A 19195-nucleotide genomic window follows, 5' to 3' on the forward strand; every position below is an offset into this window, starting at 1 on the left:
TAAGAAGCAATACGTGGTAAATATGTTTATATGGCTGAATGGTTTCATGAACTCCTTTAAAGGTATTGTAAGTAAGTTGTAACAGGAGGTCCTCATTCAGCAGTCTGAATTAAACGAGAGGCACCAAAACATAAATGTTTACAGATGTTTGGAGATTATTCCACAAGTAAGGTGCAAAGAGCTGATTTACCTAACTCTGTACAGACCAAAGGAATTTCCAGAGCTAGCCATCCCTGAGACTGTGTATGATAGCACCAACTTGTACGTCTAATGGTTATTGTAGATGTTAGCTACAGAGGGAGTTTATGTCAAAGAGCTTTATAAATGCAAAGAGAGCAATGAATTGACCTACGTGACCACAAAGAGGGCCTACGTTCTGATAGAGAATGCAGGGATGTGTATTGAACCTGTACCCATAATAAAACAAAGTGCTCTATGGTGAAATGCATGTAATGGCTTTAATTAAGTGGCAGCTGCATTCATAAATTATATTAAAGTGGGGAAAAAAAGTATTTAGTCAGCCACCAATTGTGCAAGTTCTCCCACTTAAAAAGATGAGAGAGGCCTGTAATTTTCATCATAGATACACGTCAACTATGACAGACAGATTGAGGAACAAAAATCCAGAAAATCACATTGTATGATTTTTAATGAATTTATTTGCAAATTATTATTATTAATTTTTTATTTTTTTTTATTGTCATTTAACAGACGCCCTTATCCAGAGCGACTTACAGTTAGTGAGTGCATACATTATTTTTTTTATTTTTTATTTTTTTTATACTGTCCCCCTGTGGGAATCAAACCCACAATCCTGGCGTTGCAAACACCATGCTCTACCAACTGAGCTACATCCCTGCCGGCCATTCCCTCCCCTACCCTGGACGACGCTTAGCCAATTGTGCGCCGCCCCATGGGTCTCCCGGTCACGGCCAGCTACAACAGAGCCTGGATTCGAACCAGGATCTCTAGTGGCACAGCTAGCACTGCAATGCAGTGCCTTAGACCACTGGCGCCACTCGGGTGGAAAATAAGTATTTGGTCACCTACAAACAAGCAAGATTTCTGGCTCTCACAGACCTGTAACTTCTTCTTTAAGAGGCTCCTCTGTCCTCCACCCGTTACCTGTATTAATGGCACCTGTTTGAACTTGTTATCAGTATAAAAGACACCTGTCCACAACCTCAAACAGTCACACTCCAAACTCCACTATGGCCAAGACCAAAGAGCTGTCAAAGGACACCAGAAACAAAATTGTAGACCTGCACCAGGCTGGGAAGACTGAATCTGCAATAGGTAAGCAGCTTGGTTTGAAGAAATCAACTGTGGGAGCAATTATTAGGAAATGGAAGACATACAAGACCATTGATAATCTCCCTCGATCTGGGAGATCTCGACGCAAAAATCCTACAATGTGATTTTCTGGATTTTTTTTCCCTCATTTTGTCTGTCATAGTTGACATGTACCTATGATGAAAATTACAGGCCTCTCTCATATTTTTAAGTAGGAGAACTTGCACAATTGGTGGCTGACTAAATACTTTTTTCCCTCACTGTATGTGACTTCTGAAGGTAATTGGTTGCACCAGATCTTATTTAGGGGCTTCATAGCAAAGGGGGTGAATACATACAGTGGGGAAAAAAAGTATTTAGTCAGCCACCAATTGTGCAAGTTCTCCCACTTAAAAATATGAGAGAGGCCTGTAATTTTCATCATAGGTACACGTCAACTATGACAGACAAAATGAGGAAAAAAAATCCAGAAAATCACATTGTAGGATTTTTAATGAATTTATTTGCAAATTATGGTGGAAAATAAGTATTTGGTCAATAACAAAAGTTTATATATATATTTGTTATATACCCTTTGTTGGCAATGACACAGGTCAAACGTTTTCTGTAAGTCTTCACAAGGTTTTCACACACTGTTGCTGGTGTGTGGCCCATTCCTCCATGCAGATCTCCTCTAGAGCAGTGATGTTTTGGGGCTGTCGCTGGGCAACACAGACTTTAAACTCCCTCCAAAGATTTTCTATGGGGTTGAGATCTGGAGACTGGCTAGGCCACTCCAGGACCTTGAAATGCTTCTTACGAAGCCACTCCTTCGTTGCCCGGGTGGTGTGTTTGGGATCATTGTCATGCTGAAAGACCCAGCCACGTTTAATCTTCAATGCCCTTGCTGATGGAAGGAGGTTTTCACTCAAAATCTCACGATACATGGCCCCATTCATTCTTTACTTTACACAGATCAGTCGTCCTGGTCCCTTTGCAGAAAAACAGCCCCAAAGCATGATGTTTCCACCCCCATGCTTCACAGTAGGTATGGCGTTCTTTGGATGCAACTCAGCATTCTTTGTCCTCCAAACACGACGAGTTGAGTTTTTACCAAAAAGTTCTATTTTGGTTTCATCTGACCATATGACATTCTCCCAATCCTCTTCTGGATCATCCAAATGCACTCTAGCAAACTTCAGACGGGCCTGGACATGTACTGGCTTAAGCAGGGGGACACGTCTGCCACTGCAGGATTTGAGTCCCTGGCGGCGTAGTGTGTTACTGATGGTAGGCTTTGTTACTTTGGTCCCAGCTCTCTGCAGGTCCCCCTGTGTGGTTCTGGGATTTTTGCTCACCGTTCTTGTGATCATTTTGACCCCACAGGGTGAGATCTTGCGTGGAGCCCCAGATCGAGGGAGATTATCAGTGGTCTTGTATGTCTTCCATTTCCTAATAATTGCTCCCACAGTTGATTTCTTCAAACCAAGCTGCTTACCTATTGCAGATTCAGTCTTCCCAGCCTGGTGCAGGTCTACAATTTTGTTTCTGGTGTCCTTTGACAGCTCTTTGGTCTTGGCCATAGTGGAGTTTGGAGTGTGACTGTTTGAGGTTGTGGACAGGTGTCTTTTATACTGATAACAAGTTCAAACAGGTGCCATTAATACAGGTAACGAGTGGAGGACAGAGGAGCCTCTTAAATAAGTAGTTACAGGTCTGTGAGAGCCAGAAATCTTGCTTGTTTGTAGTTGACCAAATACTTATTTTCCACCATAATTTGCAAATAAATTCATTAAAAATCCTACAATGTGATTTTCTGGATTTTTTTTTCTCCATGTGTCTGTCATAGTTGACGTGTACCTATGATGAAAATTACAGGCCTCTCTCATCTTTTTAAGTGGGAGAACTTGCACAATTGGTGGCTGACTAAATATTTTTTTCCCCCACTGTATATATATATATATGGTTGAGACCTGCACTGAGGGTAAAACACATTAAGAACACCTGCTCTTTCCATGACATAGACTGACCAGGTGAATCCAGGTGAAAGCTATGATCCCTTATTGATGTCACTTGTTAAATCCGCTTAAATCAGTGTAGATCAAGGGGAAGAGACAGGTTAAAGGATTTTTAAAGCCTTGAGACAATTGAGACATGGATTGTGCCATTCAGAGGGTGAATGGGCAAGACAAAATATTTAAGTGCCTTTGAACGGTAGTACAGTAGGTGCCATGCGCACCAGTTTAAGTGTGTCAACACTGCAACACTGCTGGGTTTAAAGTCTGTGTTGCCCAGCGACAGCCCCAAAACATCACTGCTCTAGAGGAGATCTGCATGGAGGAATGGGCCACACACCAGCAACAGTGTGTGAAAACCTTGTGAAGACTTACAGAAAACGTTTGACCTGTGTCATTGCCAACAAAGGGTATATAACAAATATATATATAAACTTTTGTTATTGACCAAATACTTATTTTCCACCATAATTTGCAAATAAATTCATAAAAAATCCTACAATGTGATTTTCTGGATTTTTTTTTCTCCATGTGTCTGTCATAGTTGACGTGTACCTATGATGAAAATTACAGGCCTCTCTCATCTTTTTAAGTGGGAGAACTTGCACAATTGGTGGCTGACTAAATACTTTTTTTCCCCACTGTATGCATGCACTACTTTTACGTTATTTCTTTTTTTGATATTTCTTAAACAAGTTATATTTTTCATTTCACTTCACCAATTTGGACTATTTTGTGTATGTCCATTACATGAAATCCAAATAAAAATCCATTTAAATTACAGGTTGTAATGCAACAAAATAGGAAAAACGCCAAGGGGGATGAATACTTTCTGAAGGTACTGTGTATTGCCATAACTGTTCCTGCATACTGATGTGTAAACTCACCTCGGTCTCCAGAGCAATTGAATGAATATCACAATGAATTTGTCCAGAAGCTGAAGTCAACACTTTATTGGTTTCTGATGTTGCTGGAATCATTTAGTCACTTGTCAGTGCACTTGTAAAAAAGATTATATAGAACATTTGATCAAACTCCATCATCTACACTACCGGTCAAAAGTTTTAGAACACCTACTCATTCAAGGGTTTTTCTTTATTTTTACTATTTTCTACATTGTAGAATAATAGTGAAGACATCAAAACTATGCAATAACACATATGGAATCATGTAGTAACCAAAAAAGTGTTAAACAAATCAAAATATATTTTATATTTGAAATTCTTCAAATAGCCACCCTTTGCCTTGATGACAGCTTTGCACACTCTTGGCATTCTCTCAACCAGCTTCACAGCATTTCCAACAGTCTTGAAGGAGTTCCCACATATGCTGAGCACTTGTTGGCTGCTTTTCCTTCACTCTGCGGTCCGACTCATCCCAAACCATTTCAATTTGGTTGAGGTCGGGGGATTGTAGAGGCCAGGTCATCTGATGCAGCACTCCATTACTCTCCTTCTTGGTAAAATACCCCTTCCACAGCCTGGAGGTGTGTTGGGTCATTGTCCTGTTGAAAAACAAATGATAGTCCCACTAATCCCAAACCAGATGACATATCGCTGCAGAATGCTGTGGTAGCCATGCTGGTTAAGTGTGCCTTGAATTCTAAATAAATCACAGACAGTGTCACCAGAAAAGCACCCCCACACCATTACACCTTCTCCTCCATGCTTTACGGTGGGAAATACACATGCAGAGATCATCCGTTCACCCACACCGCATCTCACAAAGACACTGTGTTTGGAACCAAAAATCTCAAATTTGGACTCCAGACCAAAGGACAAATTTCCACCAGTTGAATGTCCATTTCTCGTGTTTCTTGGCCCAAGCAAGAATCTTCTTCTTATTGGTGTCCTTTAGTCGTGGCTTCTTTGCAGCATTTCGACCATGAATGCCTGATTCACATAGTCTCCTCTGAACAGTTGATGTTGAGATGTGTCTGTTACTTCAACACTGTGAAGCATTTATTTAATTTCTGAGGCTGGTAACTCTAATGAACGTATCCTCTGCAGCAGAGGTAACTCTGGGTCTTCCATTCCTGTGGCGGTCGTCATGAGAGCCAGTTTCATCATAGCGCTTGATGGTTTTTGCGACTGCACTTAAATTAACTTTCAGAGTTCTTGAAATGTTCTGTATTGACTGACCTTCATGTCTTAAAGTAATGATGGAATTTTGTTTCTCTTTCCTTATTTGAGCTGTTGTTGCCATAATATGGACTTGGTTGTCACGGTTTCGGCCGAGGCTGCTCCTCCTCCTTGTTCGGGCAGGCTTCGGCGGTCGTCGTCCCCGGAGTACTAGCTGCCACCGTTCGATGTTTCATGTTTGTTTGGTTTTGTCTGTTTGTACACCTGTCCCTTGTTAGTGTTTGATTTGGTTGCCTATTTAGTTTTCGAGTGTGGGGGCAGGTGTTATGTGGTATTGTTTATTGTCAAGCTGTTGCTCTTTTTGTATTACTCTCGTGTTTGTTGTTTTCCGAGAGTCCGCACTGTGTGCGCTATCTTCATTTTACGCACTGTGTGTGTTGTGCGTAATTTGTATTTTGCCTCCCGGTTGGGTTGGCTGTTCGCCTGTTTGGTGCTGCATTTTGTTAACTAAAGTCTGTTGACGAACGCCCGTGTTTCCTGCGCTTGATTTCCTCACCGCATCTACACTCAGCTACTGACATTGGTCTTTTACTAAATAGGGCTATCTTCTGTATAACCCCCTAACTTGTCACAACACAACTGATTGGCTCAAACGCATTAAGAAGGAAAGAGATTCCACAAATTAACTTTTAAGAAGGCACACCTGTTAATTGAAATGCATTCCAGGTGACTACCTCGTGAAGCTGGTTGTGAGAATGCCAAGAGTGTCCAAAGCTGTCATCAAGGCAAATGGTGGCTATTTGAAGAATCTCAAATATAAAATATATTTTGATTTGTTTAACACTTTTTTGGTTACTACATGATTCCATATGTTATTTCATAGTTTTGATGTCTTCACTATTATTCTACAATGTAGAAAACAGTAAAAATAAAGAAAAGCACTTGAAGGAGTAGGTGTTCTAAAACTTTTGACAGGTTACGTACACTTAGTGTACAAAACATTAGGAAAAACTTCCTAATTTTGAGTTACACCCACTTTTGCCCTCAGAACATCCTCAATAAGTTGGGGCATGGACTCTACATGGTGTCAAAAGCATTCCACAGGGATGCTGGCCCATGTTGACTCCTTTAGGTGGTGGACTATTCTTGATACGCATGGGAAACTGTTGAGCGTGAAAAACCCAGCAGTGTTGCAGTGTTGACACACTTACACTGGTGCGCATGGCACCTACTGTACTACCGTTCAAAGGCACTTAAATATTTTGTCTTGCCCATTCACCCTCTGAATGGCACAATCCATGTCTCAATTGTCTCAAGGCTTTAAAAATCCTTTAACCTGTCTCTTCCCCTTGATCTACACTGATTTAAGCGGATTTAACAAGTGACATCAATAAGGGATCATAGCTTTCACCTGGATTCACCTGGTCAGTCTATGTCATGGAAAGAGCAAGTGTTCTTAATGTGTTTTACCCTCAGTGCAGGTCTCAACCATATATATATATATACAGTGGGGGAAAAAAATATTTAGTCAGCCACCAATTGTGCAAGTTCTCCCACTTAAAAAGATGAGAGAGGCCTGTAATTTTCATCATAGGTACACGTCAACTATGACAGACACATGGAGAAAAAAAAATCCAGAAAATCACATTGTAGGATTTTTAATGAATTTATTTGCAAATTATGGTGGAAAATAAGTATTTGGTCAACTACAAACAAGCAAGATTTCTGGCTCTCACAGACCTGTAACTACTTATTTAAGAGGCTCCTCTGTCCTCCACTCGTTACCTGTATTAATGGCACCTGTTTGAACTTGTTATCAGTATAAAAGACACCTGTCCACAACCTCAAACAGTCACACTCCAAACTCCACTATGGCCAAGACCAAAGAGCTGTCAAAGGACACCAGAAACAAAATTGTAGACCTGCACCAGGCTGGGAAGACTGAATCTGCAATAGGTAAGCAGCTTGGTTTGAAGAAATCAACTGTGGGAGCAATTATTAGGAAATGGAAGACATACAAGACCACTGATAATCTCCCTCGATCTGGGGCTCCACGCAAGATCTCACCCTGTGGGGTCAAAATGATCACAAGAACGGTGAGCAAAAATCCCAGAACCACACGGGGGGACCTGCAGAGAGCTGGGACCAAAGTAACAAAGCCTACCATCAGTAACACACTACGCCGCCAGGGACTCAAATCCTGCAGTGGCAGACGTGTCCCCCTGCTTAAGCCAGTACATGTCCAGGCCCATCTGAAGTTTGCTAGAGTGCATTTGGATGATCCAGAAGAGGATTGGGAGAATGTCATATGGTCAGATGAAACCAAAATATAACTTTTTGGTAAAAACTCAACTCGTCGTGTTTGGAGGACAAAGAATGCTGAGTTGCATCCAAAGAACGCCATACCTACTGTGAAGCATGGGGGTGGAAACATCATGCTTTGGGGCTGTTTTTCTGCAAAGGGACCAGGACGACTGATCTGTGTAAAGTAAAGAATGAATGGGGCCATGTATCGTGAGATTTTGAGTGAAAACCTCCTTCCATCAGCAAGGGCATTGAAGATTAAACGTGGCTGGGTCTTTCAGCATGACAATGATCCCAAACACACCGCCCGGGCAACGAAGGAGTGGCTTCGTAAGAAGCATTTCAAGGTCCTGGAGTGGCCTAGCCAGTCTCCAGATCTCAACCCCATAGAAAATCTTTGGAGGGAGTTGAAAGTCTGTGTTGCCCAGCGACAGCCCCAAAACATCACTGCTCTAGAGGAGATCTGCATGGAGGAATGGGCCAAAATACCAGCAACAGTGTGTGAAAACCTTGTGAAGACTTACAGAAAACGTTTGACCTGTGTCATTGCCAACAAAGGGTTTATAACAAAGTATTGAGAAACTTTTGTTATTGACCAAATACTTATTTTCCACCATAATTTGCAAATAAATTCATTAAAAATCCTACTATGTGATTTTCTGGAATTTTATTCCTCATTTTGTCTGTCATAGGTGACGTGTACCTATGATGAAAATTACAGGCCTCTCTCATCTTTTTAAGTGGGAGAACTTGCACAATTGGTGGCTGACTAAATACTTTTTTTCCCCACTGAATATATAATAAAATAATATCACATTTCCACTACTAAACCAAAAATCTGACATAGTTTTTCCATTGATATGTGGCTGTCTTTTTGAGTTGGTGAATAGGTTGTAATCTCATTGATCAAATTCTCAACCAAATATAAATTGTCCATGTTGAAATGATGAGGTGTGCCGTGGCATTTATTATCAGCAGTCAACTGAAAAAAACATGTTTTTAAAAATGCTCATGTTTGTGCAATCAAAGATGACTCATGCAAATAGTCATATTTGGAACTGATGCCTTTGCCTTGAAAAGTCTTTGGTTCGTTCTGTGACAAATGGAACAACATAGAGTGGGTGTTCAAACAAACAGCAAGAGAGCGCACAAATAAAATAAATGTGTTTGTTTATTTCACCTCAGGAAATGTTAGTAAATTAGGCATGTGCTGAATAGATGGTGTTCTGTCACACATCTATTTCAAAGACAATATATTATTTATGTTCATATGGGTAATGTCATATTCAGATATAGTGCATATTATCCTATCCCGAAAAAATGCTTTCCACTGAAAAGCAGCATACTGTGTTTGGAGGGTTATTATAGAGATGGATTAGTGCCAAAATTATTGTAAATGCACAGCATACAACTCACAAATGCGTCCATAAAAAAATAAATGCACAAATGTAATTCACTATCCACAAACACCTGTTGATTTGTATTTGCAAACCAATGTTTAAATAACTGCTAAATTATTTGTAAATATGGAAAAATATTAGTGAGTAAAGGGCAGCAGATAGCCTAGCGATTAAGAGCGTTGGCCCAGTAACCGTAAAGTCAGTGGTTCGTATCCCGGACTCGACTAGGTGAAAAAATCTGATGATGTGCACTTGAGCAAGGCACTTAACCCCGATTGCTCCTGTAAGTCACTCTGGATAAGAGCGTCTGCTAAATGACTTAAATGTTAAATTTCTCACATTTGCAAACATCACAATGTGTGGATAAAAGCAATGACAAACATCTTTCCATATTTATAAAAGCATTGCGTTGTGTAGGCATCCCATAATTAAAACTGTTGAATCTGCATTTGTAGATCAAATTACATCTGTGGATCTGTTTTCATTTGTTTACAGAATTATGGCACTAACATTCCGCGTTGTTATGGAGAAATGATCCACAAATGCAGGCTTCATCTCAGTTGGCTATCTCCACTGAACTATAAAATCTTGGCGGAAGTTGTCATCACATCTGAATGATGTTGAATGATAAGACTCAGAGCAAGGTACCCGCGATATCACAGATATAACAAGGGTTAGTTATACATATCTTTGGTGATATAATTTAAAGTTGGTAGAAAATAAAACTATATTGCTAAGCTTTTTCTTTTTTTAGGTACAACATAGTAATCTGAAGTGGAGCTGATGGCTTTTCAAAAAAGGTCAGCAACCAATGGCCACAATTATTCACACCTATCTATGAGTGATAAGCAATAACCTAGGTTATACATTCTGTCAGCTGTTTCATCCAGTAGATTTCACTCCTTAGAGTCAGATACCACAGCCTATATACAGTTGAAGTCGGAAGTGTACATACACTTAGGTTGGAGTCATTAAAACTCGTTTTTCAACCACTCCACAAATTTCTGTGGAGGGAGCTGAAGGTTCGAGTTGCCAAATGAACCTTCAGGCTCGAAACCTTAATGACTTGGAGAAGATCTGCAAAGAGGAGTGGGACAAAATCCCTCCTGAGATGTGTGCAAACCTGGTGGGCAACTACAAGAAATGTCTGACCTCTGTGATTGCCAACAAGGGTTTTGCCACCAAGTACTAAGTCATGTTTTGCAGAGGGGTCAAATACTTATTTCCCTCATTAAAATGCAAATCAATTTCTAACATTTTTTAAATGCGTTTTTCTGGATTTTGTTGTTGTTATTCTGTCTCTCAATGTTCAAATAAACCTACCATTAAAATTATAGACTGATCATTTCTTTGTCAGTGGGCAAACGTACAAAATCAGCAGGGGATCAAATACTTTTTTCCCTCACTGTAATATACATATTAACAACTGCAACAGTGATGAATGTCATTGGGGTTGCAGCAGGAGAAATAATGTCCATAGGGGGAGTTACAGGTAAGGTAAGTGAGAGTTGTGGGTGTGGGGGGAATGTCCATCTGGGGGAGTAGCGGGGGGAGTAGGTAGCTGACTAGTGGTGGCTATTCAGCAGCCTTATGGTCTGAGGGTAGAAATTATTGGCCAGTCTTTCAGTTTTTACCATGTACATGTACATGTCAGTTGATTTGCCACAGGCCTCACAAGACTCATCTGAAGGTCCCCCGGTACCAGTTGAAAAAAATGAATGGAAATATATATGGAGACTGTTTAGTGGGGAAAATAAGGGGTTGAATACATGTAAAAGTTCAACAAATGTTTCCTGATCATTCATATATCTATCAGATATAGGACAGACACTTCAGAACAGACTTCCTTTTGATGTTATTTTGAGACTATTTGTTGAATCAGTTATTCAATGCAGTTGTATGGGCTAATAGTGGTCAAGCCAAAACACATTTTTCATCAAATACATTTTTTATATATTATTTTTGATACTTCAAGGGGTCTTAAAATTCCAAATCAAATAGCATCCAAAGATCAGGAAAGCCGCATACATTACGCCTCTGCATAAAGGTGGAGATCCATCCCAGTTGGATAATTATCGCCCTATATCTAAACTTCATGTGCATGTTAAAGTTCTGGAGAACCTGGTGAATTCCCAGCTGAAAGACTTTCTCTATAATAATTGTATTCTATCCCCAAATGAGTCGAGATTTACAGCTAAACATAATACTATCTCAGCTGCAACCAAGGTGATCAGTGATCTTCAGGATGCACAGGACAAAAAACAGCACTGTCTCACTTTATATTGATTTATCGCAAGCCTTCCACACTGTTGACCATGCCCTGCTGCTGCACAGGTTAAACAAATTGGTTTAGGTGTTGAAGCGTTTGATTGGTTCCAAAACTACCTGTCTGACAGAACGCAGTGTGTGGCAAAGGAGGGCATGAAGTCAGAGTTTCGACAGCTGTCAAAGGGGGTTCCTCAAGGGTACATTTTGGGGCCTGTCCTTTTTACACCGTCTATAAATTATATAGGTATTAATGTAAAATCTGCAAATCTCCATTGTATGCTTCTGACACAATAGTTTATTCCTGTGCCTCTAACATTTAGGATGCTTTTCAGAACTTACAACAAGCATTTGACAACATTCAGAAACAACTTCACCAACACAGTTCATGTTTTTTTCCAATCTCAAGGCAGACAAATGGAGTCACTTGCTAGTTTCAACTCTAACTGTTCAACAAATTGAAAGGGTGTCCTCTTATAAGTATCTTGGTATCTAGATAGATGAAAAGCTGAGTTTCAAACAGCACGTTGACATTTTATCAAAAAAGCTGAAATTAAGTTGGGTTTTTAATTCAGGAATAAATAGTGTTTCTCTGTCAGTCAGGAAAGACATTGTCCATGGGATTTAAACAAAATCTGTTCTTGAATATGGTGACATTGTTTACATGCAAGACTCAGCCGGCACCCTTAAGATACTGGACAATGTATATCACGGGGCGCTTAGATTTTTAACAAATGCAAGACCACTCACTCAACACTATGATCTATATACGACATGGTGAAGTGGCCCTCCCTTCCTACAAGAAGGCTGAAACATTTATACATCTTGGTGTACAATGCAGTAATTGGACTATTGCCAACTTTTCTGTGCTCCTCACTTATACAGTATATACTTGGTCTTGGAACAAGCTGCAAAATACTTTAAAACTGGAGGAGAGGGTATCACTTGAGCTCTGACAGAGGAAAATGTTGTTGACCATTGTGATTGTTTTTAATGTATTGTATTATGTTCTTGTGTTATATGTACACGCTGACTACTTCCTGCTGACCTCTTGCCAGATCTCCCTCGAAAAAGAGGATCATAACCTCAAGGGTCTTTTCCTGGTTAAATAAAGGTTAAGTAAAATATCTAAATTCCCCTCTGTGTTATGTAAATGTATATATTGGATGTGTGGTAAAAAGCAGCTATATCATATTCAGTGGAAATGCCTTTAGAGATGTTTTGTTGAATAGTGGAGAGCTTTGGTAGTGGTAGGCACGTTGGTTGCCCATTAAGAAATGAATGGCAGAAATATAGGTAAATAGGGGTGGAGACCCAGTGTTAATCTTTTTACAGTCTATGGTGAGGATGGCCGGGAAATCGCTGATTAAAACCACATCAAAATGTGTTGATGTATGTTGATTTTGTGTATACACACATTTTTTTTGATATCTAGAACCAAAAAGGTTTCTTCAGCAGTCCACATACAGTGCCTTGCAAAAGTATTAATCCCCCTTGGCGTTGTTCCTATTTTGTTGCATTACAACATGTAATTAGAAATTGATTTCATGTAATGGACAAACAAAATAGTCGAAATTGGTGAAGTGAAATGAAAAAAATAACTTGTTAAAAAGAATTCTAAAAAATAAATAACGGAAATGTGGTGCGTGCATATGTATTCACCCCCTTTGCTATGAAGCCCCTAAATAAGATCTGGTGCAACCATTTACCTTCAGAAGTCACATAATTAGTTAAATAATGTCCACCTGTGTGCAATCTAAGTGTCACATGATCTCAGTATATATACACCTGTTCTGAAAGGCCCCAGAGTCTGAAACACCACTAAGCAAGGGGCACCACCAAGCAAGCAGCACCATGAAGACCAAGGAGCTCTCCAAACAGGTCAGGGACAAAGTTGTGGAGAAGTACAGATCAGGGTTGGGTTATAAAAAAATATCAGAAACTTTGAACATCCCACGGATCACCATTAAAAATCCATTTTTGAAAAATTGAAAGAATATGGCACCACAACAAACCTGCCAAGAGAGGGCCGCCCACCAAAACTCACCAGGCAAAGAGGGCATTAATCAGAGAGACAACAAAGAGACCAACGATAACCCTGAAGGAGCTGCAAAGCTCCACAGCGGTGATTGGAGTATCTGTCCATAGGACCACTTTAAGCCGTACACTCCACAGAGCTGAGCTTTACGGAAGAGTGGCCAGAAAAAAGCCATTGCTTAAAGAAAAAAATAAGCAAACCCTGTTTGGTGTTCGCCAAAAGGCATGTGGGAGACTCCTCAAACATATGGAAGAAGGTACTCTGGTCTGAGCTTTTTGGCCATCAAGGAAAACGCTATGTCTGCCGCAAACCCAACACCTCTCATCACCCCGAGAACACCATCCCCACAGTGAAGCATGGTGGTGGCAGCATCATGCTGTGGGGATGTTTTTCATCGGCAGGGACTGAGAAACTGGTCAGAATTGAAGGAATGATGGATGGCGCTAAATACAGGGACATTCTTGAGGGAAACCTGTTTCAGTCTTCCAGAGATTTGAGACTGGGACAGAGGTTCACCTTCCAGCAGGACAATGACCCTAAGCATACCGCTAAGGCAACACTCAAGTGGGTTAAGGGGAAACATTTAAAGGTCTTGGAATGGCCTAGTGAAAGCGCAGACCTCAAATTCAATTGAGAATCTGTGGTATGACTTAAAGATTGTTGTACACCAAGTGGAACCCATCCAACTTGAAGGAGCTGGAGCAGTTTTGCCTTGAAGAATGGGCAAGAATCCCAGTGGCTAGATGTGCCAAGCTTATAGAGACGTACCCCAAGAAAATTGCAGCTGTAATTGCTGAGAAAGGGGGGTCGGGGGGTGGGGGGTGGGGGGGTGGGGGGGGGGGGGGTGAATAGTTATGCAAGCTCAAGTTTTCTGTTTATTTGTTTCACAATAAAACATATTTTTGCATCTTCAAAGTTGTAGGCATGTTGTGTAAATCAAATTATACAAACCCCCCAAAAATCCATTTTATTTCCAGGTTGTAAGGCAACAAAATAGGAAAAATGCCAAGAGGGGTGAATACCTTCGCAAGCCACTGTAGGAGAACCCTTTGAAGAACCCCTTTTGGTTCCAGGTAGAACGTTTTACCTGGAACCAAAAAGGGTTATCCTATGGGGACAACCTCAGAACCCCTTTGGAACCCTTTTTTTCTAAGAGTGTAGAGCACACTTCTAGCAAAACAGAATTTAGTTTTTCCTCCAGATTTTCTGCAATGTTGCAAACTAGCATACGGAACAAGTCTGCAAAATGTGTCCTTTCCGGTCTGAAAACAGTGACAAACATAACACGTTGTAAGGTTCTGTATTAATTTTCTTAGTTCACCTTGAGTTCGTTTTGACTCTACTAAGCCTTTTCCTAGCTCGTTTCTGAGAACCAGTTATAGCCTTCAGTCCTGGTTTTGATTCACCTGCCTGTATGCTTACCTCTGTATGACCATTGCCTGCCTGTGACCATGATTCCTGCCATCTGCGAAGGCGAAATAAACACCTTCCGTGCTCTGTGCGTGAATCTACACCTTTTCCTCCCTGAGTATTCATTACACACGTAGCACCAACGGGCATGTGGGTGGGAGGGTTCTTGAAATGTAACATCCAATCAAATTATTGCTGCTGGGAGCCAGCGGACCATTCAAACCAATTTTGCAAAACAAAATTCTCCAGACCTCCAAGGGAGGCGTGACAACGACGTGAATTTGGAGGTACGGCAATGCGAGACTAGGACCAGTGGAACCCAGTAATGGAAACTTGCCCAACCTTATCCCCTAATCTCCTACACGACATATCTTCTGCTGATCAATCTTAGTTTGAATGCCTATGTGGTAAAGTAATTATGAATGTCATTGGCTATTGAATGTCATTGAGGGGTGGGGTGGAGTGCGGTAGTATTAGTTGTCAGATTCATTTGTCAAACTTTTTGTTTACGCAAATCCTTACTGTGTGGGGGCGGGGTAGGTTGGGGGGGGAGACATGAGTTATTATCTTTGAAGGGAGTTGCGTATTTGATTTATTCTGTGCTGCAGCAGAGATTGCACAAGAGCATTATAACGTCATTATTGCTTAGAGCGTGAACCAATTATTTTTTTCATCCTCCCTTTCGTTCTCCTCCTCCTCTGTCGTCTCCCAAATCCAGATGAAGTGTAGCTGAGCATATGGGGCTTTATCTGACTTTTCATCACAGGTTATCTAATCAGACTCAGCCACCATAACACGCCTGTCACAGCCGCTCTGTATCTGAGAGTGGGAAGGAATCAACAGACTGGAAGAGGGAGAGAGGAAGGAGAGAGAGAGAAAAGTAAAAGACAGAAGGGAGATTGGGAATCGGGAGGGAGACAGGAGTAAGGGAAGTGAGAGAGAACATATGAAGAACAGAGAGGAGAAGGGAGGTCAAGGAATGGAGACAATTGCGAGACAAAAGGAGGGAAGGGAGGAAGATGAGAGGAAAAAGAGGGAGGAGGGAGAACAGAGGAGAGGGGAGGGGAGAGAGAGAGGGAGATGGGAAGAGAAGGAGACATGAGAGAGAGATGGTAGTAAGATGGGAGAGACATGAGAAGCGAGGGAGGAAGGAGAACAGAGGAGAGGGGAGAGAGGGAGGGAGATGGGAAAAGAAGGAGACATGAGAGAGAGACAGTAGTGAGATGGCAGAGACAGGAGAAGGGAGGGTGATTTGAGGATCATTGGAAACTGGAGGAAGATGGGAGTCAGAGGGGGGACAGGAGCAAATCAAAGTGGGATCATTCTTAGTGGGAAGGGCATGCAGCAGACATCATACAGGAATCACTTAACCTTTGGCTGGCAGCCAACACACACGCATCTAAGACACACACAGGGACTCGAACAATCAGAGAGGGGGCAGAATACTGTGGTCTGACTGCACAGAGGTGCCGGGGAAGAAGGTTCTCCATGGAGGACCAGCGTGTGTGTGTGTGTGTTGGGGTGAAGGGGGGTATCTGAGCTCCATCAGCCAGGTATAGACATTGAGTTATCAAATCTTCCCATCCCTGCTCAATTTTGGCGTGCCTCTCAAACAGCTACAACGGTATATACATTCACATAGCAAGTCTACTCTTGAGCTGGGCTTGGGGATGGAATAACTGTTGAACAATTGAGCTTGTGTGTGTGTGTGTGATGATGATGAATGATGTTAGGGACCATATAGGATGGAATCACAAGCTGTAATATAAAATGTATAATATCTGCATGCCTAAATGTTGATTTTTTATTGCCAGTTCTTGTTAAAGATCACAATCCTTCGTAGGAAGTGCCTATATTAATATGCATATTATTCATCAGTTCACACAGGACTTAATGTGTGTGGATAAAAATGAAAGAATTATATATAGTACAACCGAGGCGAAAGGGTTAGAAATGCTTATGGCTGCTAACATGGTTTTGTTCTGTAAGTGGTACGTTGTGCTCTTTTCAAGGGATGGGTCCCAACCTCTTAAAGGTTCACCACAGCGGTATTAGTTTAATTTGATTTCAATAAACAATTATCTCAAAGTATCATCAAGCTGCTACGTGTTGTTTTTTCCAATCATACTCGTCAATATGAATTTTAAGAACAGCTTTTACTGAAGCCATAATCTCTTCTGGAAACACACTAGGCGAAAAGTATGGACATGGGGATAACATTATAAATATTCATGTTTCTTAGTTCTGATTGGCTGATGCAAACCAAAACAAATTCAACACATGGCTACTTAATCAGAAACGGTACTGTAAGTTAGCCTAGAATTGGCGCACGGTAGTATACAGCCTTACATGCATGAGCCAGAGTCTGACCCTGAAGTTAATGAGGAAGATAATGAGCCAGTGCAAAACAGAAGAGGTATGCAGGATGTAACACAGTGGTTTGTCTATTTGGAAACCATTGCAACCCGTAACATTAGTGTGGCTATAGCTAGCTAGCTTGCAGTGCACGCTACATTTTACGTCACCTGAAACATCAAACAGACAATAAAAACATACATCCCAAATCCTTCCTATGAACATGTGTTGTGATGCTTTTCTAAAAGCTGATACATCATGCATACCTATTAGCTTGTTAGATGGCCAATTGTTCGATTTCACATTATATCTCAACAAATAAGTTATACTAGATCGTAATCAAGCTAATGTTATAGCTAATTAGCTATATGTAGATCTTCATGTAGCTGTACCTGTGGGCATTGTCAGACAATGCCAACCAAGATGGAGAACGTCTGCTGCCAAGAGATTCTCAGGTTTGTGTAGGATACTTTGTAGTTTATTGGAAGAGACACTTAATCAGCGTTACCTTGCAATATTACAGCATAACTTATTTCAATAGGTTGGTCAGAAGATGTCGGCAGGTGCCTCCAGAAGAACCATGCAATTGCATGGAAGATCATCCTGGTCTTTGACAGTCCGTGTCAATGGGTATGCATTACAACATGCCATGAACATATACAGGGCAGATTATGGAGAATTCCGTCTGAGAGGACTGAATAAGTAATTAATGTTGATCGATATTATGGTAAAAGTAATACTTTTTTTGTTTTAATGTTGCATCCATGATCCTCATGTAACTAAAGGAACAGTTCCTTCACACACAGTAACTGCATCTGAGAGGACTCAATAAGCAAGTGTAGTGAATGTATTCATTCTTAGACATTGGGGAGGGGTGGTGCTAAGCGAACATATGGAATTGTTTTAAGATGGTCATACTACGTATCATTTAGCTATTTGATTTTACATTTAGGACCCCTTTAGGAATAAAAAAAGATATATACAAAAATGATTTGATGAAATATTGATTCTGGCCTTTACTACTAAAGCTCATAGAATAATACATAAATAAAAGGACAGTAAAAAAAAAAAAATCATAAGAAACAAGGTTTTGAAGTGTATTTCATGAATCTAGGAGTCAATAAAAAAAACTCTGGAAATACACTACCGGTCAAAAGTTTTAGAACACCTACTCATTCAAAGATTTTTCTTATTTTTAAAACTATTTTCTACATTGTAGAATAATAGTGAAGACATCAAAACTATGAAATAACACATATGGAATCATGTAGTCAACAGAAAAGTGTTAAACAAATCAAAATGTATGTTATATTTGACATTCTTCAAATAGCCACCCTTTGCCTTGATGACAGCTTTGCAAACTCTTGGCATTCTCTCAACCAGCTTCACCTGGAATGCTTTTCCAACAGTCTTGAAGGAGTTCCCACATATGATGAGCACTTGTTGGCTGCTTATCCTTCACTCTGCGGTCCGACTCATACCAAACCATCTCAATTTGGTTGAGGTCAGGGGATTGTGGAGGCCCGGCCATCTGATGCAGCACTCCATCACTCTCCTTCTTGGTAAAATATCCCTTACACAGCCTGGAGGTGTGTTGGATCATTGTCCTGTTGAAAAACAATTGATAGTCCCGCTAAGCCCAAACCAGATAGGATGGCTTATCGCTGCAGAATGCTGTGGTAGCCATGATGGTTAAGTGTGCCTTGAATTCTAAATAATTCACAGACAGTATCACCAGCAAAGCACCCCCACACCATAACAAGATAATCCGTTCACCCACACCGCGTCTCACAAAGACACGGCAGTTGGAACCAAAAATCTCAAATTTGGATTCCACCGGTCTAATGTCCATTGCTCGTGTTTCTTGGAACAAGCAAGTCTCTTCTTCTTATTGGTGTCCTTTAGTAGTAGTTTCTTTGCAGCAATTCGACCATCACTCTGGGGGATGCTGACGGGAGAGGTTGTGTTTTCTCTAGCAGGAGGTAAGCTTGGCTTCTTATATGGTGTTGAGTAAAGCTTAAACCATGTATTTAGATTGTAGGTAGGTATTGTAGT

This window comes from Coregonus lavaretus (assembly GCF_964263955.1).
Source record: "Coregonus lavaretus genome assembly, chromosome: 37".
NCBI classification, from domain to species: domain Eukaryota; kingdom Metazoa; phylum Chordata; class Actinopteri; order Salmoniformes; family Salmonidae; genus Coregonus; species Coregonus lavaretus.